Source organism: Elephas maximus, chromosome 6, assembly GCF_024166365.1.
Source record: "Elephas maximus indicus isolate mEleMax1 chromosome 6, mEleMax1 primary haplotype, whole genome shotgun sequence".
Classification (NCBI taxonomy): domain Eukaryota; kingdom Metazoa; phylum Chordata; class Mammalia; order Proboscidea; family Elephantidae; genus Elephas; species Elephas maximus.
In genome coordinates, this window is record NC_064824.1 from 118285850 (window position 1) to 118312165 (window position 26316).

Genomic DNA, 26316 nt, shown 5'->3' on the forward strand with positions numbered 1-26316 from the left:
TCTGTCAATTCCAAACAAACACGTATTTAGGTATTTTGAACTCCTCAATGGAGCCCAGCCTCTTATTTCCTCCAAAGAATTTGTTGGTCCGTTCCAAAAGCAACCTCACGGCTTTGTTATAAAAGTCTAATTTACAACCCTTGGAACCTCACTGGGTCACCTCAGGGTTCTTTTCTTTCCGTGTCCACACCTCTGTCCATCCTCTCCTTTCTTCTTCCTAATTAGCTGAGTCTATAATTAAACCTTTCCCCATTTAGAGGGTTTGAGCCCTCACTGACATGCTAATCACCCATGGCCCTCCTGTGGCCTCTTCTATTTCCTTTTGAGATGAAGTGCCCAGAACTCAATAGCGTCAAGGTCGAGCGGCCTGCATTTGTATTACAAACTAGCACACCATTATCATGGTGTTCCGTTCTCCCTTAATACAGACTAATAGCTTGTTCTCCTCCTTGACCTCCAGAAACATGGAACAGCCCAGCCGTCTTCACTGAACCCTTTGTGGTAATTTCAGGATCTTTTCTTTAGGAAGTTATAACTAATCAGGACCCATCAGCGATCATAAATAGTTTAAATTGCTCTTTCGAGTGTGAACTGCCTCCCATGGGTTGCTTAATTTGCCAGGTGTCCCCTGGCTGTGCTCATCCCATGACCAGCCCCTGTCTCTGTCCTTATTAACCTGGCTTCTGTACTTTGGTCCAGTCAGGAGAGGTGGAACTTACACTTGGGAAGGACCTGGTGCTCTGCTATGGGTCTGCCTACCAGGTGCCCTGGAGTCGAGCCTGACTCAGGGCAGCCCCACGTGTGTTGGAGTAGAATTGTTCTCCATAGGGGTAGATTTTTCAATTTTTTTTTTCTTTAAATCGCCAGGCCTTTCTTCTGAGGAGCCTCTGGGTGGATTTGCACCTCCAACCTTTTGGTTAGCATTGGAGCATGTTAACTGTTGGCGTCACCCAGGAACATGGACCTGCCTGGCAATACCTTAAAGATGGATTTAATCTTATTTGAAGTTTTTTAAGCTCAGGGGGGGTGTCTCTGGAGGATTCTCAAGAGGACAAATAGATCCTGTGATTGTGCTTGGAGATGGTTTGCTTCTTTTCGGAGAAAACCAAGAGATTTTACTCCACTTGAAACTTTCCCAGTTTTTTTTTTCTTTTTTTGGTTTAAATAATTCTCCACCTCTGGAGAGCTCCTGAGACAACGTTCAGCCCGGTTGGCTAGACTAAGTTTTTTAGCTGTCTCATATTGGTAATTATTAAAGATGTTTATGAACACTAATTAAATTGGTAAAATCTGAATGTTGCTGTTGTTAGTTGCCATTGAGTCAACTCTGAGTCATGGTAACCCATGTATAACAGATATAACATGTGTATAACATATACGTGAAATATATATTAGGTAATGGTGCTTTGTCAATGATAAATCTCCTCCATTTGATAATTGCTCTGTGGTTATGGAAAAGAAAGTTCTTGTACTTGGTGGATGCATGCTGAAGGATTTAGGGCTAAGGGATCGTAATGTTGGCATTTTATCTCAAATGGCTCAGGAAAAAAAAAGACAGAGAATAATAATATATATAACAACCAAAACCAAGCCCATTGCCATCAAGTCTATTCTGACTCATAGCTACCCTATAGGACAGAGTAGAACTGTCCCATAGGGTTTCCAGGGGGCAGCTGGTAAATCCGAACTGCTGACCTTTTGGTTAGTAGCTGCCGTTTAACCACTGGGCCACCAGGGCTCTGATATGTGTAATAGCATTCACTAAACACCAAAAATTCTCTGCTGTTGAGTTTATTCCGATTCATAGCAACCCTATAGGACAGAGTAGAACTGTGCCATGAGGTTTCCAAGGCTATAATCTTTTTTTTTTTAATAATTTTATTTATTTTGCTGTTGTTGTTGAAAATATACACAGCAAAACATACACCGATTCAACAGTTTGTACATGTCCCACTTGGTGACGTTGATTACAATCTTTGAGTTGTGTAACCATTCTCACTCTGCTTGTCTGAGTTGTTCCTCCCCCATTAACATAAATTTGCCACCCCCTAAGGTTTCCCTCTAGTCTTTTCAGTTGCTCTTGTCAATTTGATTCCATGTAGATAGTTCTTAAAAGAGCATAATGCTCAAGGCAGACATTTTTTTAGATAGTTCTTAAAAGAGCATAGTGCTCAAGGCAGACATTTTTTACGAGTTAAGCTAAACTATTATTTGGTTTTAAGAAGACTTCAGGGGATATTTTTGGTTTAAGGTTTAAAGATTATCTCAGGATAATAGTTTCAGGGGTTCATCCAACCTTCATGGCTCCAGGAAGTCTGGAGCCCATGAGAATTTGAAATTCTGTTCTGCATTTTCCGCCTTTTGATCAGGATTCTTCTATGGAATCTTTGATCAAAATGTTCAGTAATGGTAGCTGGGCACCATGCAGTTCTTCTAGTTTCGTGGCAAAGGAGGCAGTTGTTCCTGGAGGCAATTAGCCACATCTTTCATATCCCCCTCCTTGTCCTGACTCTCCTCCTTCCTCTGTTTTCCCAGGTGAATGGAGACCAACTGTTGTGCCTGGGAAGGCTGCTTACAAGCTTTGAAGACCCCACATACTACACATCAAATTAGGAGGTAGAACAGACACACTAAACATGTTCAAAGTTGTAGTCTTTATGGAAACAGACTGGCACATCTTTCTCCCGCTGAGCGGCAGGTGGGTTCCAACAACCACCCCTTCGGTTGGTGGCTCAGCACTTTAACCACTACGCCACCAGGGCTCCTTACGCTAAGCACCCACACTTAAATGTACAGAGATAAAGCAAATGTGGCAAAATGTTAACAACGGGGTGAATCTAGGTGAAGGGCATATGGGTGTTCATTTATAATGTCTTTGCAACTTTTCTGTTCATCTCAAGTTCTTTGAAAATAAAAAGTGTAATTAATTCGGCCGGTCAACTAGGGATAATAGTAGCACCTGAGACATGAGTATGACTGCTGGCCTGGCCACGCCTTCTCCACACAGCACTGGTGTGTCCTTGGATCTAATTCCTGTGTGGAGCCGATCTGCCCTTGTGCATCTTCCCTGCTTTGTTCTTCTGGTCCCTGCCCCTGCTGGTCTGTCCCATTTCAGCCAAGAAGTCGTCAAACATGGACTGAACCCCAGTATGCGCCAGGCACTGTGTCGGGGACAGGGGCGTAGTCAGTAAACAGACATGGTCCCCATCCGCAAGGAGCTGTAGTCTAATCTGGGAAGACAGAAACCAAACAGAGAATCACGAAGAGCTGTCAGGAAGAAGTGCAGGCTGCTGCAGGAAGCCAGTGGAACTCCCCAGCCCACTGGGGGCCTCGGAACGCTTCCTGGGGGCAGTGGTATTTGAGCTCAGACTTGTGGGACAGCGCGGAGTGGCTTGGCAAGGACAGGGTGAGGGCGTAGACAGGTCTTGAGAACAGAGCAGGACTTGGGGCCCAGCATGGGGGAGCTAAGGGGGAAAAGGTGGGCTGGGGTCAGAGTAGACAGGGCCTTGTAGGTCACGGTGGTAACTTCTTTTTCTTTATTAAAAAGAGGCAGGGACGTCATGATTAGATTTGCATTTTGGAAAAAATTCCTTTAGCTGCAATGTAGCCAGTGAATTGGAAAGGGCATTATTGGTGGTGGGGAGAGAAGCCAGGAGGCCACCTTAGCTGTCCAGTGAGCGGCGAGGCTTTCCTGCACCAGACGGTGGCTACGCGGATAGAGAGACCCGGGGGGACGTCAGAGTTATGTAGGGGGTGGACTCGGCAGGATTTGATGGTTGATTGGATTCTCCTTTTCCGACGCCCTTTTAGTGAAATTTTTTGTTTTTCCTTTTTATTTATAGATCTCATTGGAAAATACTTTTTTTCCCAAAGGTATTTTCAAATATACCCATTTAACCCGTTGCTGTAGAGTCGATTCCGACTCATGGTGGCTCCACGTGTTCCAGAGTAAGTCGTGCTCCATAGGGCTTTCTTGGCTGTGACATTTCTGGAAGCAGATGTCCAGGTCTGTCTTCTGTGGCACTGGTAAGTAGTTGGAACTGCCAATTTCTGCTTAGTCAAAACCCAAACCAAACCCACTGCCACTGAGTTGATTCTGACTTGCAGTGACCCTATTGGACAGAACAGAATTGCCCCTTAGGGTTTCCAAAGAGCGCCTGGTGGGCTCGAACTGCCGGCCTTTTGGTTAGCAGCAGTAGCTCTTAACCGCTGAACCACCAGGGCTCCACATCTAGTTAGTAGTCCAGGGCAAACCATTTGAGCCACTCATGGCTTCAGTTAATTGTCTTGCTTATATATTCCTGATATGAATGTTCCTCAAATAAAGACAATGGTTTATGTCATTCAATAAGTTTGTGCTAATTAGGAATTGAGACTTATCCATCTCACATATTCTGGAAACTTAAGATGGAGGGAATAGAAATTAATGTAATTTAAAAAATCTATTGCACTTTTTTTTTTATTGCACTTATGAAATGGCACATTAGACAATAGTGCTTATATGGAAAGATATTAATTTTGACAGGGAAGAGGCCCTGCATGGTGACATCACAACACTGACAAATAAATGCCGTTGTACTTTTCCATGCCACGAATGATTTACGATTATAGTCGTGCATCGTTCTTTTTGATTTATGGTATCCTGTAAGCCGTGGAATTACTTAGCAAAATCAGTTTGGCTTGATGTAAGATTTTTTCCTTGCTTAGAAAAAATTTTGGCCTGAAGAAAAGATGACATTAATTTAGGAATAGTGGAGTTATCATTGAGTTATCAAAATAAATCTGAGGACATAAATCAATTCTACTGCTTGGAGAATGCTAAATCGATAAGTCCAGAAAGACTTTATTGATTTCAGGGCCATCACTCAAGTGTTCTTCATTAGATTCCTCAGCCATATGTTTAATTGAAATGATAATGTTGAAAACTTTGGGTAAACCCACGCATCCTGACTTTGATGCGTGTTGTTCAAGGTAATGGAAACAATTGGGCCAGCCTGGTTCTCTCCTTCAGGTGCAGGAGGGGACACATGGGAAGACTTTGCATCTTCTTCCTGCCTTCTGGAGCTTCTACTCTGGGAAGGTGCCTGCCCAAACAGTTTTAAGTTACCTCTTTTAAATTCAATTAAAAAAATGGTATGAACAACCTGATTACAATATTAAGGGAACATTGAAAAAACTACTCATAATTAACACCATCTGTACGTATTTGCAACTGTTGTACTGAACTATATTATGTTTCTGTGACTTGTCTCTCTCACTTAAAAGATTGTGAGCAATGGAGCGCAAGAGTGTTTTATCTCAGTTTCCTCTAGACCTTGCTTAAATGCGTGAGTATTTTGACATAGCTGGACTACTAATTGAAAGGTTGGTGATTCAAATCCACCCAGCAGTGCCGCAGAAGAAAGGCCTGGTAATCTATTTGCATAAGACAACAGCCACTGAAAACCCTATGGAGTGCAGTTCTACTCTGAAACACGTGGGGTTGCCATGAGTCAGAATGGACTTGACGGCAACTGGTTAGGCTTCTTTGGTTTTTAACATTTACAAAGCACGCCCATATTTATTAGCTTATTTTATACTTCTTAAGATTTTTGTTTCTAGCAATTTACATGTAGATGGAGAAGGGGAAGTTTTATCACAGCCCCTCCCTTAGATGTGCACTCATTCCTCTCCAGGACATTGTTGCTTCTCTAACATGGTATTAAAGATGTTTCCTGCACTCTTTATTATCCCATTCTGCAGTGAATTCAAGGCAGGAAACAAAACCCCTTAAGGGGGTTATTAACAGTTCAAGTGGAACGAGAAATCTCACTTGCCAAAAGTAAGTACAGATATATGTTGTCTTTGAATCTGTTTTTCTCCTTAGGGGTGATGGGTGGGGAGAAGGGGCTACATAGAAAAGCGCTGTATTTTTACCCAAATAATGTGCACTTTCTACATTTGTTTGCCAACCCTGTACTCCGTCTTGGAGGTATTTTCATAAGCATCACTATGCCAATTTTTTTACATGTTGCTGTAAAAAAAATTAGCATAGCACCCTTACAAAAATACCTTTGTGGGTGTACGTAAAGGGGAGGAAACAGCTGCCTCAAGCATTGTGGAGAGAGGTCCTGACCATTTTCTAAATATCTGTGCTAGCTTTTCTTCTGTGGAATACGTATTTGTATGTATACACACATATATGTACACAGGTAGTCCCCGACGTAGGACGTATCTGAGTTAGGACATACCAGACTTATGCTGTTTTTTGTACATCTTACCGGTAGTAATACGTATGTGCTCATACAGTCCTGTGGTGCATAATTTGCTGATGTTATTGCTCTCAGATGTTAACTCACAGGTGTTCAGTGTTATGATTTACAGCGAAAGTTAGGTAAAGTTTTTTCCAAACTAAATCAGGGGCTTCGGTTGCTGGAAAATATAGACCCAAATGCTGATCGGTTTGCTCAAGTTGATAGGCAGATTCGAGAAGCAGTGAGGTGTTACTGTAAAATATATGAAGAAAAGAAGAAAAGGACCACAGAGACAACCCTCATTAATTTTCTGACTAGGAACAGTATCCCCATTCCCAGGGATAATCCTGATGACCCAGAACCTTCCACAAGTGGAGTTATTACTGAAATTGACAAAATGCCAACGTTGTCCAACTCTTCTTCATAGTCGGAGTAAATGTTTATAATGTGTGTATTTCTTTAATGTACGTGTCTATTAAAATATATTTGTAAGTTTATATGTAATGTTTCTGACCCCCAAAGACAGTTAAAGATCGGATTTATAAAGATACTGATAATAAAAGACTATACTGTAATAATAAAAACTAAAGACTTACGTCAGAACCATTTTATCACTGAGTCATTGGAATGGAACCCCAGCGTAAGTCGGGGACCACCTGTACGTATGTATGTGTATATAGATAGACACATATATGTATATGTGCATGTAGTTCCTGGGTGGTGCAAATGTTTAACGTACTTAGCTGCTAACCGAAAGATTAGAGGTTCAAGTCCACCCAGAGTCTTCTTGGAAGAAAAGGCCTGGTGATTTACTTTAAAAAAATTAGTCACTGAAACCCTATGTATTACCGTTCTACTCTGACATACATGGAATTGCCGTGAATTGGAGTCAACCTGTTGGCAACTAGCTTTATATATACAGTAAAACCTGTGAAAGCTGGAACCTCGTAAGGCAGAAGTCTGTCAGGGAAGGGAAACTCAAATATTTTCCACTAAGATGAGTGATAGAAAATGGTAAGACTGCACTGTGTCAAAGGCAGAAAGCTATCAAGATCTGGAAAAACAAAGCAGTCCCATCAAGTTCCGGCTCTCACAGGTTTCACTGTACATATATGTATATATGTGTGTATATCTATGCACACACACATATATACATACATATTAATATTACAATGGAGGAAAACACCATCCAACCCAATTATTTCTTTCTCGTTGTTGTGATCAACATTGTAGCATGTAAATTTTGTTCTGAAAAATTCTGCATAGACTAAGGTATGAATTAATACAAAAGAATGCTCATTTCTAATGGCTCATGGCCGTTAACAGCAATTAGGTCTCTCCAGCCCCCAGGGTGTTGGGCGTTTGGCTCTTCCCCAGTCAACATGATTGATTTCCAGAGCTACGTGGGAACTCTCAGAATTGCAAACGGGCATTTGGGACAAAAGAACTGGTCTGATGATCAACCTAAATCAGATTGTTACCAAATCTTTATTCCACTTTATGCTGCGTGAGCTTTGATTGTCGAAAATAGCGTCCTTGGCATGCTTTGGAATGAAAAAAAAATTCTATTTCAAAAGTAATTGCAGCTCAGGAAGAAAAATAATTCAGAGGACAACGCATGCATACAACAAAGCCCAACTAATTAAGCCCACAAATGCCCCTGAGGGCTGCAGAACTGATGCAGCATTTTATCCAACACAGGATTGCAAGATATATTTTTTTCACCAAGGTTTGCTTTTTCCCCCTTAAGTTATTGATTACTTTTGCCAAGGAGAGCATATTGACATGTGCAGAAGACCGTAACGGGTTGAAATCGTTTTAGATAGAGTATCTTTGGCAGGTCTTCGTGTTCAGATTTAAGTGGGAAACACTGAGGTTCTGAAATGGCTTCTATGACCAGTTTCATCACAGACCTAATCACCCAAAACATCATTCTCTGTAATTTGGCTGAAAAGCAGTGAGACAGCCAAAGCTTCACTTCTTGAAAAGAATTTAGCAGTCAGCCAGCTTATGCTTATTAGAAACACCCTTACCCCATCTCTTCCCTTCTCTCTCCACTCCAACCATGGCTAAATGAATCCAGAGGCTGGAATCAAGTGTGGAGGTGGGAGGAGCAAGGGAAGGGACCAGAACAAACTCCTGGGTGAAAACCAGTTTGGTTAAAAAAAAAATTAAGCCAGATCTCTCTGTCCTACAGAAGTTGAAGTCTCAAAAGATTGAGAGCTTGAAAAGTGAGTCATCTTGTTTATTTTTAGAGGACAGGCAAGGACACACAGTCAAACCAGATTAGAGTAGAAAGCACCCAACACTGGATGGGCCTTTTTTCCACTGTGTGACTTTGGACAACATCATTTGCCTCTCTGAGCCTTGGTCCCTGGCTGAAGCTGTTTGCTTTTAGGTTCCTTCCAGTTTTAAGATGAAGATTCTTTAAATACTTTGCTCTCATATTGGATTGTCTTAATTTTTGTGCTATGGGTTTTTATTTAGCAAGCATTATGGTATTTCAAAACTATATCGGGGTTCTTTGGGAAGGCCAGATGTTTTTGGAAATGTATAAACCAGAAGACTAGGAAAGTGCCACCCTCCAGGCAAGTCTACATTGTCACAAACCAGCCCTCATTTCAATTGTTTACACTGTAGCACTGAATAGAAAAAGCAGACACAAAACGATGTATACATGTCACCCAAGCATCTGCCTTCTCCTTGTCAAGGGTCACCTTCCTTTAATGTATTGTTTCCTGTGTACACATTTGTCAACCTCCAGCACCATCTTTGTCTTCACTGCTGCTCTCTCATGTCCATGCTATCTCTTGGGACTGCCTTTACCTCTTACTTGCTTCACCCTCTGTTGGAAACCACCTGTCTCCCTCATACCCCCAACATACCAGTGATAAAATACAGGTAGATCAGACCTACACTAAATGTTCTGAGGTGTTCCAAAAAAAAAAAAAAAAAACCAAGGTTGTTGCCTTCGAGTCAATTCCGACTCACAGTGACCCTGCAGGACAGAGTAGAACTGCGCCACAGAGTTTCCAAGGAGCTCCTGGTGGATTTGAACTGTCAACCTTTTGGTTAGCAGCTGTAGCATTTAACTACTATGCCACCAGGGTTTCCTCTGAGGTGTTAGAGGGTGATTATAATGTGGGACGGAGTCCCCGGGTGGTGCAAACAGTTAATATTCTCAGCTGCTAACTGATAGATTGGAGGTTTGGTCCACCCAGAGGCAACTTAGAGGAAAGGCCTGGTGATCTACTTCCCCAAAAAATCAGCCATTGAAAATCCTATAGAGCACAGTTCTACTCTGACATACGTGGGGTCACCATGAGTAGGGGCTGACTCCTTGACGGCTAGTTTATGGTGTAGGACAGGGAACAAGTTCAATGTTAAACATAAAAACTGTTCTTAGAAATATATCAGTGAATCCCTACTGTGGTGGGTACTGGTAATGGAGGCGGGGGAACAGGGTGTGACTAAATGGAACATTTAACAGCTATCCTTTCTTCCTTTCTCCCTTATTATTAGCCAGGAATGGGAGCTCCGGATAGAGAAGGGCAGGGCTAGAGAGGGGCAGGGCTAGAGAGGGGCAGGGCTAGAGAGGGGCAGGGCTAGAGAGGGGCAGGGGCGGGCAGGGCGTTTCAGGGCAGCCGAGGGAAGGGGAGGGAGCTGAGCTGCTGAGAGCCAGCTGCCTTGTTCACAGTTATTTATTTATTTTATTATCGTAGTGTAGATGAAGGTTTACAGATCAAACTAGCTTCTCATTAAATAATTAGTACACATATTGTTTTGTGACATTGCTTACCAACCCCATGACTCGTCAGCACTCTTCCTTCTTGGCCTTGGGTTCCCTAGTACCAGCTTTCCTGTCACCTTCTGCCTTCTAGTCCTTGCCCCTGGGCTGGCGTGCCCCTTTAGTCTCCTTTCATTTTATGGGCCTGTCTAATTTTTGACTGAAGGGTGAACTTCAGGAGTGACTTCATTACTGAGTTAAAAGGGTGTCCAGGAGCCATACTCCAGTCTCTATCAGACCAGTTATTCTGGTCTACCTTGTTCACAGTTTGCCTGGAGCTGGCTCTGTTAGCAAGAATCCCCCAACAAGAAGACCTTTACCAATTCCTTTGGCTTCCCACATCTGGGGCGCTACAACACCAAGGCTGCCTGATGAGGTTGGCCTAAGCCCCATATATTTCTCCCTTAGCAATCACACAGGTCTGTTTTCATAAAAGCTCTTTGGGGGTGTTGAACCATCTAGTGACAGACGGGAGGTTTAATGACTTTCAGGCCCTGGGTTTTCTTGGTGGGATGAAGAAGCTCTTCTGCTCTCGCTCATCAGCCCCAACTTGTCTTCAGACCATGTTGAAATTCCTTCTTGTCACACCCCACAGATCACAATGAACAGGCAGATTAGCCTGATGATGGAGGCGCACCAGCTCAAGGCTTTTAGTTAAATGATGCTCCCTGCGAGCCACAGAGCAGAGCTGCGCAGGGTGAGCTCAGCGCCTATTACCATGACTTCATTTAATAAACTCGCTGTCAGCGTCTTAATCCTCAGTCAAGTGTAAGCATGAGAATCCTTGTTAGAGCTGTGATGAGGCGACATTGATGGCTAACCAAATTGTCTCATCCCACAGGATTCATTTTCATTAAAAGTCTAAATTGATTTAAAAAAATTTTTTTTTCGACAAGTGCCTCTGATTGACGGTGACTTTATGGGTTTTTACAATGAAGACCTGTGACAAGTAAACCATTTCACCTGTTAAGCTGGATTTTACATTTGGGCTTATGCTGGGATTTGCTTCCTGTATGGGTTCAAATCCTTCTGCCTCCTCTTCTGGCTTAGCTGGATGTGGGTCCTGTAAATCTAACTGGCTAGGTGCTCCCCACATCCTGGTCATTCGAATGAGGGGTGCAGACTATTCCCCATAGAAGGGTGGAGTAAGGAGTGGTCCACTGTGTGCCTTCCCTTTAGAGCCTGAGGTAGGCCGTGATGGGGTCTTGGCAGTGCCCCAGAATCTAATTAGATTGGTGGAATCTCCCCTGACTTCCAGCTCTTTTCTCTACCTGCTCCCTCCTGGGGAGCTGCCATCGTACCCCCACACCTGACACCGTGCTGGGTGCACTGTAAGCCCTCCGTGAATGTTTGCAGAATGAAGAATGAGGGTCCCAGGTGCTAAAGATACGACTGTCATCTCTTTTCTTGAGAGCTATGTTCATCTGGGTTCTTGGAGAAGGAAAGGCCGAGACAGGATTAAACACCAAGGATTTTATTAGGAGAAAAGCCTGTGTAAGAGAAAATGAGGAGACAGCTGGGGAAGTATGGGAGCGTTGTCAGATTCAGGTGCAAGCCTGACCCCAAGTGATGGGGAGAGGGAGAGTTGGGTGGTAGTGTCCTCGACTGGCATGCAGGCAAAGGAAGGTCCAGCAAGGCTGCTGGGGAGTCCTCGGGTCAAAGTCAGACCTGCCTTAGCCTCTCTGCCAGACACAGTCGTTGGCTGGGAATAGCCACTGGGAAGCATTCAAAAAAAAAAAAAAAACCCAGTGCCATGGAGTCGATTCCGACTCATAGTGACCCTACAGGACAGAGTAGAACTGCTTCATAGAGTTTCCAAGGAGCGCCTGGCAGATTCAAACTGCCGACCCTTTGGTTAACAGCCGTAGCACCTAACCACTACGCCACCAGGGTTTCCCTGGGAAGCATTATGTAGGTGCAAATGTGGCACTAGTTTTCAGAGTGCAGCAGCTGAGCCCCTGATGAACTATGCTATCTGGAGTTGGGGCTCTGAGTGTTGCCTTACTATGGCTGCCACAGAGCCCATGGCTGTTGTTGAGTTAGCTGCCGTCGAGTCAGCCCCTCACTCGTGGGAACCCCATGCACAATGGGATAGGACCATTATGATTTATAAAGTTTTCAATGGCTGGTTTTTGGGAAGTAGGTTGTCATACCTTTCTTCCTAGTCTGTCTTAGTGTGGAGCTCCACCGAAACCTGTTCAGCACTATAGCAACACACCAGCCTCCACGGACAGACGGGTGTTGGCTGCGCAGGAGGTTCATTGGTCTCCCTCATGGAAGGCAAAAATTCTACCACGGAACCAAAGGCTGAAATTACTTGGTTCAGAACTCACATTCTCTAAGTACCAGTGTACTTTTACATTTAAATACGCTGCATGAAAGAGCAATCGTTATCAGAAACAGCAGTGAACAACCTTCTAATCTCTTTAATGCAATTAATTAATTTGTAAATTGCTACCGATTTAAAATGCGATGTGCACCCAGAGCTTGTGTGCGTAAAAAGCTGCAGAAATAAAAAATGCACTGTTCTCACATTGGCACGTTACAATGAATTCTGTAATGGAAAGCAAATGGCCTTCTACTGAACATTTCATGGGTTGTATTTGTTCTAGTGGGATTTTATCTGAATTTTTGGGCATGTGAAAGAAAGGAACTAGGTTCCAACTTGAGAAAAAAGAATAATAGGAGAGGTTTCTGTGGTGATTTTCAAGTATTGCAGGGAAAGGACCCATCAATTTGATTCCACATCTAATATACGGGGAATTAAAAAGATTTAAGAAAAAGGAAAATAAATGTACCATAAATATGGCAGCGTGCCCTACTGGAAATTAAACCTGTGTTTTCCCTCTGTTCTAGAAAGAGAGGGATTAGAAGGAAACTTGGTTGTCTTCTCAAGTCACTGCAAGTATCCCCATTCTGGTGCCCACAAAGAGCTTGGGGATCTCTGCCAACCAGTTGCCATCCTTGGGTCGATTCTGACTCCTGGGGACCCCATGTGTGTCAGAGTAGAACTGTGCTCCATAGTGTTTTCAGCAGTTGATTTTTCAGAAGTAAATCAACAAGCCTTTTTTCTGAGGTGCCTCTGGGTGGGTCTGAACCTCCAGCCTTTCAGTTAGCAGCCAAATGCTTTAACCATTTGTACCACCCAAAGTTTCTGGGACCCCTGTAGATGCTGAGAAAATGATAGGTAGGTAGTTCCCCATTTTCCAGAGTAGGGAATGTAACCACATGTTTTGGGTCCAGGGTCTGGGAAAAGCTAATAACCCCCTGAAGGAGGCTTGAGGAAGAGAAGTTGCCTGGGGACCTGGTTTGTGAGATGGCGAAGGTTGAGCCCACCTGATCCTGCATTCTAGGGCTGGCTTGCAGTCTAGGAAGTGGAGAAGGTTGGGAACAAGAAAGGATCGCTGTGGTGGGCATCCTGCCAGTACCCATGGCAGGAGCTGGGCACAGGACCTCGCCTGGCACCATGCTCTTGGCTTGTCCCTCCCGCCTCCTCTGGCTCTACTGCCAGGGCTCTCTCGAGGGTCCCTGCAGGCAATGATACCCCCTCATAGGAAGCGGGGCTTAAGTGCCTACACTTTGGAGAGAGCCTGAAGCATGAAAGTGCACCCTGGGGACGTGTGGGTAAGGTAGAAAGGCTGGCCATCTCAGTTACATAAAGCTTCACGGTGAGGCAGGCTTTTCTCATAATGAGGGGTGATAGTCATTGGGGTGAATCCCTGGGTGGTGCAAACGGTAAATGCGCTCAGCTGCTCACTGAGAGGTTTGAGATTCAAATCTACCCAGAGGAGCCTCACAAGAAGGGTGTGGTGATTTACTCCCGAAAAATCAGTCATTAAAAATCCTATGGAACACAGTTCTAACACTGACACACATGAGGTTGCCTTGAATTGAAGTCGACTTGACAGCAGTTGGTAATCATTGAAGACCCAGTGGACTTTCCTTGGGGACATTTAAAATAGAGTCTTCTCTGGGGTGAATTTTGTGTGGTCTTCCCTGGTGGGGAACAGCGGCTGGGGCTCGAGGAGGAAGGTAATAAAGGCCAACAACACAAATGGACTTCTCATGCTGGGATTATCTGCTGACTCATCTGCCGGAATCTGGATGGGCCCCACCATTGTTCCTGCTTCTCCTGGTTTGCTAGAACACCTTCAGGGCACATTAAAAAAAAAAAAAAAAAAAATCGGGTGCATTATCCTTTATGCTTGGTTTCATAAAAATTAGTTACAGGAAAAATGTATGCTGTGACGTACCCTTTTTATCCTACTGAGAGAGGAATCATTCTCTCGTGAATAGAACGCAATAGTTCTCCATTGTATAGTATAGTGGCCTTGTAGTTATGTTTGGAGTGGTACTGAATGTAATTACAAGCCTGTCGAGTTTGGCATTTAAGCCCATTTTGGGGGGATGTGGAGCTCAGCTTTTTTCAATCACATGATTAAACTCGGCATTCAAGTTTTTGTATAAAGCTGGGGCTAGCTGGTTAATGAACATTCTGACCACTGGTGTGAAGAGCCATCAATTCCATTCAGGGTCCTCAGCCAACCTGCCTGGGTACTGCTGTTTCCACCAGTGCCCTTTCGGATGTCGTGCTCATGCCTGATTGGTCCATATCCATGTCATACGAGCTGTCAAGTATTTTGAATATCACCTCTGACTACCTCTCTAGTTTTTTTCCCATATAGGTTGGATTACCAAGCTGCAACCCATGATACCTTGTCCAGCCATGAAAATAAAAAATAAGCATCAGCTAACTTGTCTAACATTTATGGGCAACTGATGATGTGAAATTGATTTACCAGTAGTAAGCCCCAGGCATCATCAGATGAGGCAACTGAATAGTGTTGCAATAATTGTTTTACTTACAGCCTATTTAACTTCCAGTGGATAGACTTTTAAGCTGGGCTTGGTCATACCCGGGACCGAAGATGAATAACATCCCTTACATGTGACCGTTTCTCCCTGGTGCTCAGTTTGGTCTATATGCTCATGTGGCCTAATCATTGTCTGGCCTCCATGACTCTGGTGGGTCAGCTTACTAGGCCAACTCGTGTGGAGGTGGGCACGTGCTTTCATGCATGAAAGTTGGTCTCCTGGACCCCAGGAATCCTTAGTTCTGAATGTTGTACCTTGTACTGAATTTCTGAGATATCTCATTCTGCCTAGAAGGACTGAAAATTGGGAAGAAGATAGGGATAAGGTAAAAAGCCTTGGGATGTATAGAACAGTGGTGAAGCTGGAGATTACCCTTCCCTCGTCCAATTTTTTTGGCTTTTGTAAGGTCTTCTTGCCTAAGAATAGCCAGTCATCTGTTGTGACTTGTCCTAACCTACTATTCCAAATATGTAATTAATAATAGTAATAGTAATAAGTAGAGTAGTATCTGTCACATAGCAACAGGAGCAACTGGAGTCCTGGTGGTGCAATGGTTAAGCGCTCGGCTGCTAACGGAAAGGTTGGCAGTTCGAACCCAGCCAGCAGCTCCATAGGAGACCCGGTGATCTGCTCTTGTAAAGATTACAACTTAGAAAACCCTATGGGGCAGTTCTACTCTGTCACACGGGTTCCCTATGAGTCAGAATCAACTCGATGGCACCTAACAACAATAACAACAAGTGGGGCAGAGCTGCCATGTGTCAAACCCAGAACCAGATGATTTCACACATATTATCCCATTTAATTTCAGAACAAGAACCTTGCAAGTAGGAATTATTTTATAGACAAGTAATGTGAGGCTTTGAGAGATTTAGTAACTTGCCCAGACTTAGCCCTGTTGGGTCCAGCACCAAAGCCCACAGTCCACCCTTAGCACCATGTCGCCTCCCAAGGCAAGCCAATGGCCCCACCTGTCCAATGCACTTTCTAAAGCGAGGTAAGTGTCCCATGTGCTCTGAATTTGTATGCAAAGTTCATATTTCCTTTAAAATTACTCTGCTCACCCCTGCAGTCAAGGTTGTCTTGGGCACAGAAAGTTCTTCGAATGTTCAGACCACCTGTCACCCAGGGAACATACTGAACCTTGACAGCCTCTGAAGTGGTCCTCCCCTTGCATGCAAATGGCTCTGTCTGGCCCATAATTAGAAGTGAAATAATTGTAAATGGTTTCCACACGGCTTAGCTTTCAAAGAGGTTCCAGTTACATATAACCTCACTTAAACAGATAATCAGAGGCCAGAGCAGGGGAGCACAGTTCCTGCCTGCTAATTGGCTTGAAGCAGAGACATCTGCTTTGCATGAAGCCTGGGTCAGGCTGTCCCTCTCATCTGTGACCTCCTGTGGTTGGGAGGAACTTGCCCTTGATTACATAAAGACTTCACAGGAACATTGAAAAACTGGATGACATCAACTCCAACAGAAAATCTAATTGCTTTGAATCCTTTCGTAACGATCAGCAATTATTTTGGGATTGATATCCCAGCTTATAAAATAAATTTTTCCGTTCTCAAGGTAGAATTTCTTGCCTTGGTTGCAAGGCCAAAGAATTTCACTTACGACGCTCCAACAGACACCACGCTTCGTGTTTAAGATAAACTTTGCAGATTGGAGACTATGAAACACATTTATTCAATTAATTTCTTCCCAACCCACTCCTTCAACTCCTCAACACACACACACACACACACACACACACACACACAACTACAGTACTCACTTGCCTTTATTATCATTTAAAAAAATTTCTTGACTGGGTAAAGGTTAGGGGGGTGGAGAAACTGCAAGCTCTAGGGCCTGTATCTGAGGTTTCCCTCGAAACTGCCATTGGTGTTCAAATTTCTTGCTTTCCTTTCCAGAATGTACTCCAAAGGTACCTGGAATCTAGGGCCCTTAGACACCTTCTTCAGAAATATTTTGAGTTCCTAAGAAGACTGTGCAGAGCAGAAGGTCGCCCAAATGAGGCCTGGAGACCTGATGTGTGTTTGTGAGACAGGCAGAAGGAGAAGTTTTTCAAAACTTTGGTATAGGGTTCTAGCACCCCCTGCCCATGCCATTTCTGTTTCTGGGACCTGAGAGATTGGGCCAGGCAAGTGAGAAGAGGCTAGTAGGAAGAGGGCCAAGACAGAAAGTGAGCAGGCGAGCCCTGGGGCCTGAGTGGGAGGAAAGGGTTAGGTGGGCAAGGCCAGGTTTGCAGGAACATGCCTGGTCTTGGCATAGAGAGACTTCTGGGATTCCCTGACACAAGCTGAAGGGGAGTGCTAGGGAGGTTCTGAGGGCAGAGAATTACTCCTAGCTTTTGGGGACCAGGGCAGGCTCCACAGAGGAGGTTGAATGTCATTTGAACCCTGAAGGACAGTCCAGGTTTGGCACCTAAAGCCTAAAGGAAGAGTGCAGATTATGGTTAAAGACAGAGGGGCAGGAAAAAATGGGTGAGGCTGTGAAATAGGAAGTAATCGGGTTTCGTTGAGACAAGAAGGGAAGGAGGAGTAAGAATGAAACGTAGGTAGGGGCCAGATCCTGGTGTAGTTAAGGAAGTTGGGCAATGTAGTGTGGGGGTGGGGGGGCACTGAAGGCTCTGTGAGGGTGTAGAGCTGTGCTTTAGGGAGGCTGCTCTAGCAGTAGTGTGGAGAGAGATTGGATGGAGAGAGACCGAATGGAGAGAGATTGGTAGATGCAGAAAAATCAGGAAGCCTTTGATCTGGGAGAAAGAGAGAGATAATGGGGTCTGGATTAGTCAGGATTAAGCTCTTCTGCCTGTGACTTTCACAAGTTAAAAGTTTATTTCTCTTTCACAGAAAAGAAGTGGTGGTAAGCAGTCAAGATCTGATATATAGTTTCCATAAAGTTATTAGGGATCTGATTTTCTTGTAGCTCTTTGCTCTGGCTTCCTTAGGGTGTTGCTCTTGTCCTCAAGATGGCTTCTAGAGTTCTGGGCATCACATCGCCATTCCAGGCAGCAAAATGGAAAAAGAGTATAAGGCGAAATTTTTTTTAAAGGAAACCGCCCAGAAGACCCACACAATATTTTTGCTTCTTTCCCTTTGGCTAGAACTTAGTTAGTCACATGGCCACAGCAAATTGGAGGAGAGTCTGGGAAATGTAGTCTTTTAGTTGGGTGGTCATGTGTCTGGCTGTCTTCTATTAAAGATAAAAGGAAGAAGGGACGTTGGGAAAGGCAACTTGTAGCCTGCCTCAGTCAGAATTCAAGATGTGGCAAAGGCAATGGAGAGGAGGGGAGAATATGTGATATAAAGATTGATCAGTCATTATTAACTGATTGTAAATGGGTTAGAAATTTTAGTCTGGGTAAAGTGAAGTGGTGGAAATGATAGCTAATTTGTGCGAGGCACTATTCTAAGTGTTTTCTCATGTATTTCACACTGATTCCTCATAACAACCTTATGAGGTAGGTACTAGTGTCATCTCCATTTTACAGATGAATAAAATGGGGCACAGGAAGGGTAAGTTGCTTGCCCTAAGTACCACTCAGTAGCAGAACCAGAATTTCACCCCAGACAGCCTGGCTCCAGAACCTTTGCCCTGAACCACTCTGCTTGTGGTGGCAGTGTTAGTAAAGAGAGGAACACAGGCATGTGTAGCTTTGAATGCTCCTATCACTTCTTTTCTCCACCTTATTCTCCTTCCTCTTTGATTCTGTTTAACCTCTGTAGTGCTCAATGGTAGACGGTAAAGAAAGCTTGTGGAATTGATGTTTGTGCATGGCCTGGAAGAGGACTGGAAGTGCTAACAACCTGACCCTTGTTTTGGTCATTGACAGTTTCAAGCTTTGGCTTGGGGTGGGCACTGAGCACTGGAAATGCTTTGTGGGGGTTGGGGGTGGTTCTGGGAGCTGCATCCCAGGAGATTTCCCAGTTGGTCAGGAAGTAAGACAGCCAATAAGGAAGTCAGTGGGCCCAGAGCCTTGGGGAGCCAAGCCTGGAGAAGCCTGGATGGGAAGCCTGGAAGGTAGGCCGAGGCCAGATTCAAAACAGGGAGCTTTCAGTATGTTTCCTGGGGGCAGGGGGGCAGTACTGTTCTCCAAAGCCTTGGGAATCCAGCCCTAGAAAGGACAGAAGGCATTTATTTTGTGACCAAATGTAACTTGGAAATAGTCTTCTCTGTCTGCCATTGCTGTTTTGCGGAAAGCATGATTGAGGTCAAGTCCATGCCAGGGCTAAAGACCAAGAATGGAGTAACGTCTGCAGAGAGAAGGGCAATTAGCAAATTCCTTAATTAGAGTTGGGTTCCCATTTCTCCAGTCAATTCTAATCACTTGTTAAGTGTTAACTCAGGTCTTTAGCTTGTAGTATGGAGCCACGGAGTTCAGGAAAACAGGATGCAGGTTTGGCCTCCAGAAAATCAGGACCCATTGATTCTGGATAAAGTAACTAAGACCTGGTTTCCCTGTCTGTGAAAAGGCTATCACAAAACTTACTTCTTGGGGTCATAAGGACCCCAAGAAATAATACATGAAAGTGTTGACAAGCTATCAAGTTTAGTTATTACATTAGTGATAACGGTGCCTTATTAGTCATTAATGCCTGCTAGTAGAGGATTCTGTGATTAAATTTCTTGCTTCATTGAGTCTCACTGACTTCAATTTCTCACTGAGGTCCCATTGCGCACTGACACCTATAATCAAAGACTGGAAATTTCCTAGACACCAAAATATCAATCTTGACAAATTTTCCATTTTTTTTTTTTTCTGTTCACTGGGTACTAGCCATCATCTCAGGGCTGTAACATCTTCCTCCTAGTCTGATGGGAACGATTTGTATTTAAACATATGTTTAGAATACTTTGTTGAAAGGCTGCAGTGAGTGGACTGTTGGAAAACTATCCTTGTCGAGCAAAAACTCACACTGGAATGAACTGCGACGTCTTGGCATATTATAGTGCCTCCATTCCAGATTGTTACTGGATATTTCTATTCTTGCATTCCATTTCTCCTTCTTTCCCTTCAACCACTATTAATTGCCAGAGACCAAGCTCATCTACAATTGGTCTGTGCTAAAGATTCAGACAGGAATAAGACATAGTTTCGCCTTTAATAAGCTCAGTCTGGAAGAGAAGGCGAACTTGAAAATAATTGTACTGTGGTGATGTAAACCAAACCAAATGAAACCCATTGCTGTCAAGTTGATTCCGACTCATAGCAACCCTATAGGACAGAGTAGAACTGCTCTATAGTGTTTCCAAGGCTGTCATCTTTATGGAAGCAAACTGCCACATCTTTTTCCCCCCGGGGAGCAGCTGGTGGATTCAAACTGAGGAACTTTCAAAAAGCAGCTGTGCGCTTAACCACTGCGCCATCAGGGCTCCTTATATTATGGTTTTGCAAGAGAATGTCTCTAGTCACAGGAAATATACTGATGTTTTTAGGATAAAAACCAAAACCAAGCTAAAAGAAACAAACAAAACCAAACCCGTTGCCGTCAAGTCGATCGCCACTCATAGTGACCCTATAGGACAGAGCAGAACCTCCCATAGAGTTTCCAAGGAGCTCCTGGTGGATTTGAACTGCCAACCTTTCGGTCAGCAGCCATAGCACTCAACCATTACGCCACCAGGATTTCCAATTTAGGCTAAGAAGCTCTGAATATGCAAATTTCTCTAAAATGGTTCAGGGGAAAGTATGTATGCATATATACATGTGTATGTATGTATAGGTATATACGCTTATTCAGAGAGGAAGCAAATGGGTAAACTTAAAATAGGTGGGTCTGTGCAAATGAAACACAGCTTTTTATTATTGTTCTTCTTGCAACTTTTCTGCAAATTTAAAATTATTTCCAAGTAAAAAGTTAAAGATTCCATCTTGCATATCCTGCTTTGGTGCAGGGATGTGTACTATTTTGTTTATCATTTTTGGTTGTGGGGACGAGGTCGATTCTGACCACTCCTTAGAACAGATAAAGTCAGTAATGACAAAAAGCTCTCTTTTTTCTTCCTGTTGATAGTAAAGCTCTTTCCAATGAAATCTCGTCGTGTTGTAGAGCAGATGGAGGGAGGGCTTCTCTGATGAAAGCTCCCGTGCTTTGTTGGGGAGAGAACATTAGCATCCTGCCAACCCCCACCTCTATCCTGGCTGGGCGGCCGCAAGGCACCTTTGGGAACGGAGTTTGAAAACCACACTCTAAATTAAAGTGGGCATGGTTCAACTGAGTGGGTCTTTGTGGCTTGAGTAACCCCTGAATGAGAATGACTGTTGTGTGTGATCGGGCAGAAACTCCAGGATGACTTCAGGCCAGTTGACCTGGGCTTTTTGGACATAGCCTAATATGTGTTTCAGTGATAAATGACCAGTTCCTTTTCTGCCTCTCTGTGAGATTATTCAGTCTTTGACTTGCTGTTCACACTTGACAGCTATTCAACAGCAAGGCCCAGTATGTCAAGTCCAATGTGCGGTTGTTCCAAAGAACAGAGGTGTTTCTGAAGAAGTGATAAATAAGGCTTGTGTAAATAGAATCAGTCTCATAGCTGCTCCATGATCCTTTGGGACTCATTTTCCGATGGCAGTGGTGTCTCGCAGGTGGGGTTTACATTTGTGTATCCAACCTCCTTCTTCCTTTCCCTTTCTCTCAGGTGGCCTTTCTCTCAGGTAGCTAAGAGTCTTCAACACATTTGGTGGCAAGAGAGGAGTGTGGTATTTAAAGAAATCCTTGGCAAACACTTTTTAAAGTGACTAAACAGTCTCCAACTTAATTGCTCTGAAAGTTGGTATCTCCATATATTTATATGTATTTTAAAACTCAAACCTGAGTCAATCCCACATTTAAGAGTACCATTTATTTAGGGAGCCTAGGAAGTCTGCACATTTCTTTTGTGAAAGGAAATAGAGCTGTCTTCTTAGTGGTTTGCTTCCACTCTCTGTAAGGCTTTTTGTAACCTCCAAGACCCTAATTGCTACCTGCCCTGTTGTTCTTTTCATAGGAAAACAAGTCCCCCACTGGGAACATCGGGCTGTTGTAAAGCTGAGGACAGACATGGCCCTTGAGTTTCATCTCTTGTGGCAATTCCTGTTGATTGGTAGTGACTTCCTGGAATCCTATGTTGACTGAAGTTTCGTACGTTGAGAAGGCTTCTGGGACAGCATCTGGGCTTAGTGAGAATGAGTGCTGTGATCCATTCGTGATGTCTGCCTGCCATATGGGAGGGGGGACTTATCTAGCACATGCAATGCTCCTGGCCTGAAAGTACATTTTTGGGGCTCTCTGGTGAAAAGAACACATTTCCCCTTGATCGTGGGCACTGATGAATTTCATGTGGTGGTTCAGTGGCAGAATTATTTCCTTCCATGCAGGAGATAAAAGTTTAATTCCAGGCCAATGTACTTTATACACAGCCACCACCTCTCTGTCAGTGGAGGCTTGGAGGCTTGTGTGTTGCTATGATGCTGAACAGGTTCCAGCAGAGCTTTCAAAGTCAGACAGACTAGGAAGAAAGGCCTGGTGACCTATTTCTGAAAATCAGCCAGTGAAAACCCTACAGATCACAACAGTCTGATCCACAACTGATCACGAGGATGGAGCAGGAGTAGGCAATGTTTTGTTTCGTTGTGCATGGGGTTGTCATGAATTGGGTGCTGACTTGATGGCAGCTAAGAACAACAACAACAACTTGGCTAAACAGGGAATCCTGGCTGTGGAGCCCTAGACAAGATATGTGAAAAGCTGGAGAATCATCCGTCAACTCTTGGACCCTGGCTGAGGCTTTGTGATGTTTTTCATTTGCACATATTTCTGCCTGATGCTGCAATGGAATCCTGAGTGGAGGGTAAGGCCAAAACCAGTGTTAAAAATCTCTCATGCCTTGTTTGCATGCAACTGGTTTCAAAATCTTGAAATTTAGAATCCTAGCCTTCCTTTTTAAAGACTTCAGAACCTTGAAAAATCTTGTGCAAACTCAGTGAGTTTTTCTTGTAATTTAAGTGGCAAGAAAAATTGACCCTGATAAAATCCAGCTCCTCTCAGCGCCTACTCAATACTGCGGCATGAGAAGCAGAACAGAACTTAGAGAAAATTCCACTGTGAAGCTCTGCCTGGCCCTCAGAGATTGATGCGGAAGTCTCCTTTGATTCTCAGAGCGTTTTGTACCCCTCTTAGATTAGCTTGGAGCCCTGGTAGTGCAGTGGTTAAGAGGCTCAGCTGCTAACCAAAAGATAGTTCAAATCCACCAGCTGCTCCTTGGAAAACCTATGGGGCAGTTCTACTCTGTCCTATAGGGTTGCTATGAGTCGGAATGGACTCAACAGTGGGGTTTTTGTTTGTTTGTTTTAGTTTAGCTATGCTGAGCTGTTTGACTTCTTTCCCACTAAGATCGCCTCTCTCTTATTTACCTCCCCCCCATTAGATGGTAAGAACCTTTCAATAAGCATTTAATCAGTAAACATTTGAAAAGGCCAGTTGTTATGTCTTGCTCCTCTTTGTTTTTCCACAGTGCCTGGCAATGTTGCAAACTTTCTGAGACCCCAGTACATGTTTGCAAAATGAATTGTTTCAAAAATATTTGTCTTAGGAATTATTTTTCAAGGTCAGAATAAATAAGACTGGCTGAGTGATGTTAATCCAGGTGATTCATGATGGAATTGTGCCTTCTCCATCCTCATCCCCCTTTCAGCCCTTCCCCAGATGTTCAGATTCGAGTTACTTTTGAAAATCTGCAAAGACCAACTTCCTGAAGCAGAAAAGTTGAAGGTGTTCTTACTGGGAGGTAGGGTATTAAAGGCAGTACTCAGAAAAGTTCAATGAATGTTTTGTTCACAAACAGCCCTGAATAAAGAAGACTTTGTGTGAATGTTGTCATATTTCCCAGTAACACTTGCTTGAATTAGTCAGTGGCAACCCTCCCTTCCCCAAAGCAGAAAATAGCTCATCATCTATGTACCGCTTTCATCGCTGGCCCTGTTTTGATGGATACTTGCCTACGTGTGTTCTAACTTTGGAGCCCCTTAATAAACCTGGGGATGGAGATAAAAATACCTGTATCCAAGAAAAGTCACAGATGGAAGTGGGACCCCACAGAGGAGTAGAAATAGGTGTGGTGGACTGAGACTGGGGGGTTTAAGGAATGCTATTTAGAGCAGAGAATGAGGGCCCATGTTCCTATTTTGAAAATTGTGTGAAATGTGTCTTAGGTTCCTAGGGCTCCCATAGTAAAACACCGCAAATTGAGTGGCCTTAAAGAATAGAAATCTGTTTTTTTGCGGCTCTGGAGGCTAGAAGTTTGAATTCAGGGCATTGGCAGGACTATGCTCTCTCTCTAATTGAGGGGGAGAGTCTTCCTTGTCTCCTTCAGTTTCTGGTAGCCCTGGGCATTTCTTGATGTTCTTTATCTTGTAGCTGGATCTTCACATGGTGTTTTCCCCTGTGTGTGACCCTGTTTCCACATCTGTCCTTTTCTAAGACACCACTCGGAAGGCATTAGGGTTGGGACCCACCCTACTCTGGTTTAATTTAACTGATAACATCTACCAGGAAAAACCCTATTTTCCCCAAACAAGGTCACATTTACTGGTGCAGGGGTTAGCATGTCAACGTATCTTTTTTTTTTTCTGGGGGGGAGGGGGACATAATTCAACCCATAACAAAATAGCTCTTTCCTGTCTCATTTTCTTCTGTATTGCCACCCCCTCTTTGCTGAGGAATCTGTGATCTTTTCATTAAAAAGTTGAGAAGAAAAAAGAATTACAAAAGTGACTTCTATAGATGAACTTTATTTCTTTGATTAAAAGAAATTGAAACCGCATCAAAATGAGAGCTTCAGAGAATGTTCGTGTGATTTTCCCTTCAACAGACTGGCCGGCCCAATTCTATTCCATACAGGTGGGTTGTCTTGACATGACCATGGTTTGAGAAACTTTGAAGGGTCAAAGAGAATAATTGTATCGTTTATAGGAAATGTAAAAAACTTGAGGTATTTAGTATTTTTGAATTTGGGTAACTTGTTGCTAACAGCCAACTGGACCCTGAAGTCTGACAACAATTTAAAACTCATACATGTCAATATATACCTTATACCCCTGCCTGTCTTCCAAACTCACCTCACCTCATTTTTCCTCACTCACCAGAGCCCAGGCCTTAAACATGCCCTTCCTTTCCTGTCTCAGAGTCACCTCAGGGTGCTGTTCCCCCACCCGGAAGGATGTTCCTCACACCACGCTACCACAGTCACATGGCCTCTTCCTCCAGCTTAACTTTTATCTGGTCAGACTGGCCTTCCCTGATCACCCTAACTGAGGGGGAATCTTCTTATTAGTGTTTCTTTTAGCCTCTTTTTTTTTTTTTTCTCCCTTAAAGCAGCATCTATTAAATTTACAATTACTTTCTTTGCTTGTTTGCTAGTTTTTGGTTTCCCTGAAATGTCGTTTCTTAGAGGACTGGAACCATGGTGTTGCCTGTAGAGAAATCATACCTGTTGGATAGAAGGCATTTGTGCAGTGGGTAGAGCCCCTAAACGGAGCTGGCAGGAACAAAACCCCCACTGCCAATTGCCGACAGGGTCCACAGGTGAGTGAGGTGTTTCCATCAATAGTCGTCTTGCCTGTGAAGACTGTCAGGGGTGGGTCAGTAGGTGCTGGTGTGGAAAAACAGGAAGAGGGAAAGCTGAGCGACTTATGATTCACTTTCTGTGCTTTAGTGTTGAGGTCAGGCAATCAGCCTAGGCATGAGCGGTGGCTGTGGCGTTTCTGGCAAAAGGTGGGGGTGTTTATCAGAGGATGTGGATCACAGCTACTGCTTTTAATATTAGAAAGGAATACAGCTTGGAATTTTTCCTGGAAAAATGTGGCCTTTTAATAGCTGACATTCCATAAGCTCTGAAGGTGTTTTCTCAGCTAGGCGCAGTGCTAGGGCAGAGGGCACAGGGATGAAGGTGACGGTGACTCGGTGTTGTGGAGAGACCAATGTATAAACAATTATAACACAGAGTGACAAGTGCTCCTGAGGAGAGAAGCACGGGTGCTGGGGGAGGGCAGGAGGGTGGAGGGGCTGTGGGCATCTGTGGAGGGAGGTCACTGAAGGTTTTCTAGAAGGGACAGCCTTAGCCTGCCGGTTCCTTCTAGTTCCTTAAAAGAGGATATGGTGACCTCTGCTGGGGGAATAGACTCCAGCCTCAGCTAGGGGAGCTGATGGCAGGAGAGGGGAGATTTGAAGCCCCAAAAGGCTTTCTGAAGTGAGATTCTGGGTTTAATAGATAAAGCTTGGAGATTTGACAAAGGGTGGTCGAGTTCATTTCAACTCATAGAGACCCTGTAGGACAGAGTAGAAATGCCCCATACGGTTTCCAAGGCTGTAATCTTTCCGGAAGCAGACTGCCACATCTTTCTCCCGCAGAGCAGCTGGAAGGTTTGAATCACTGACT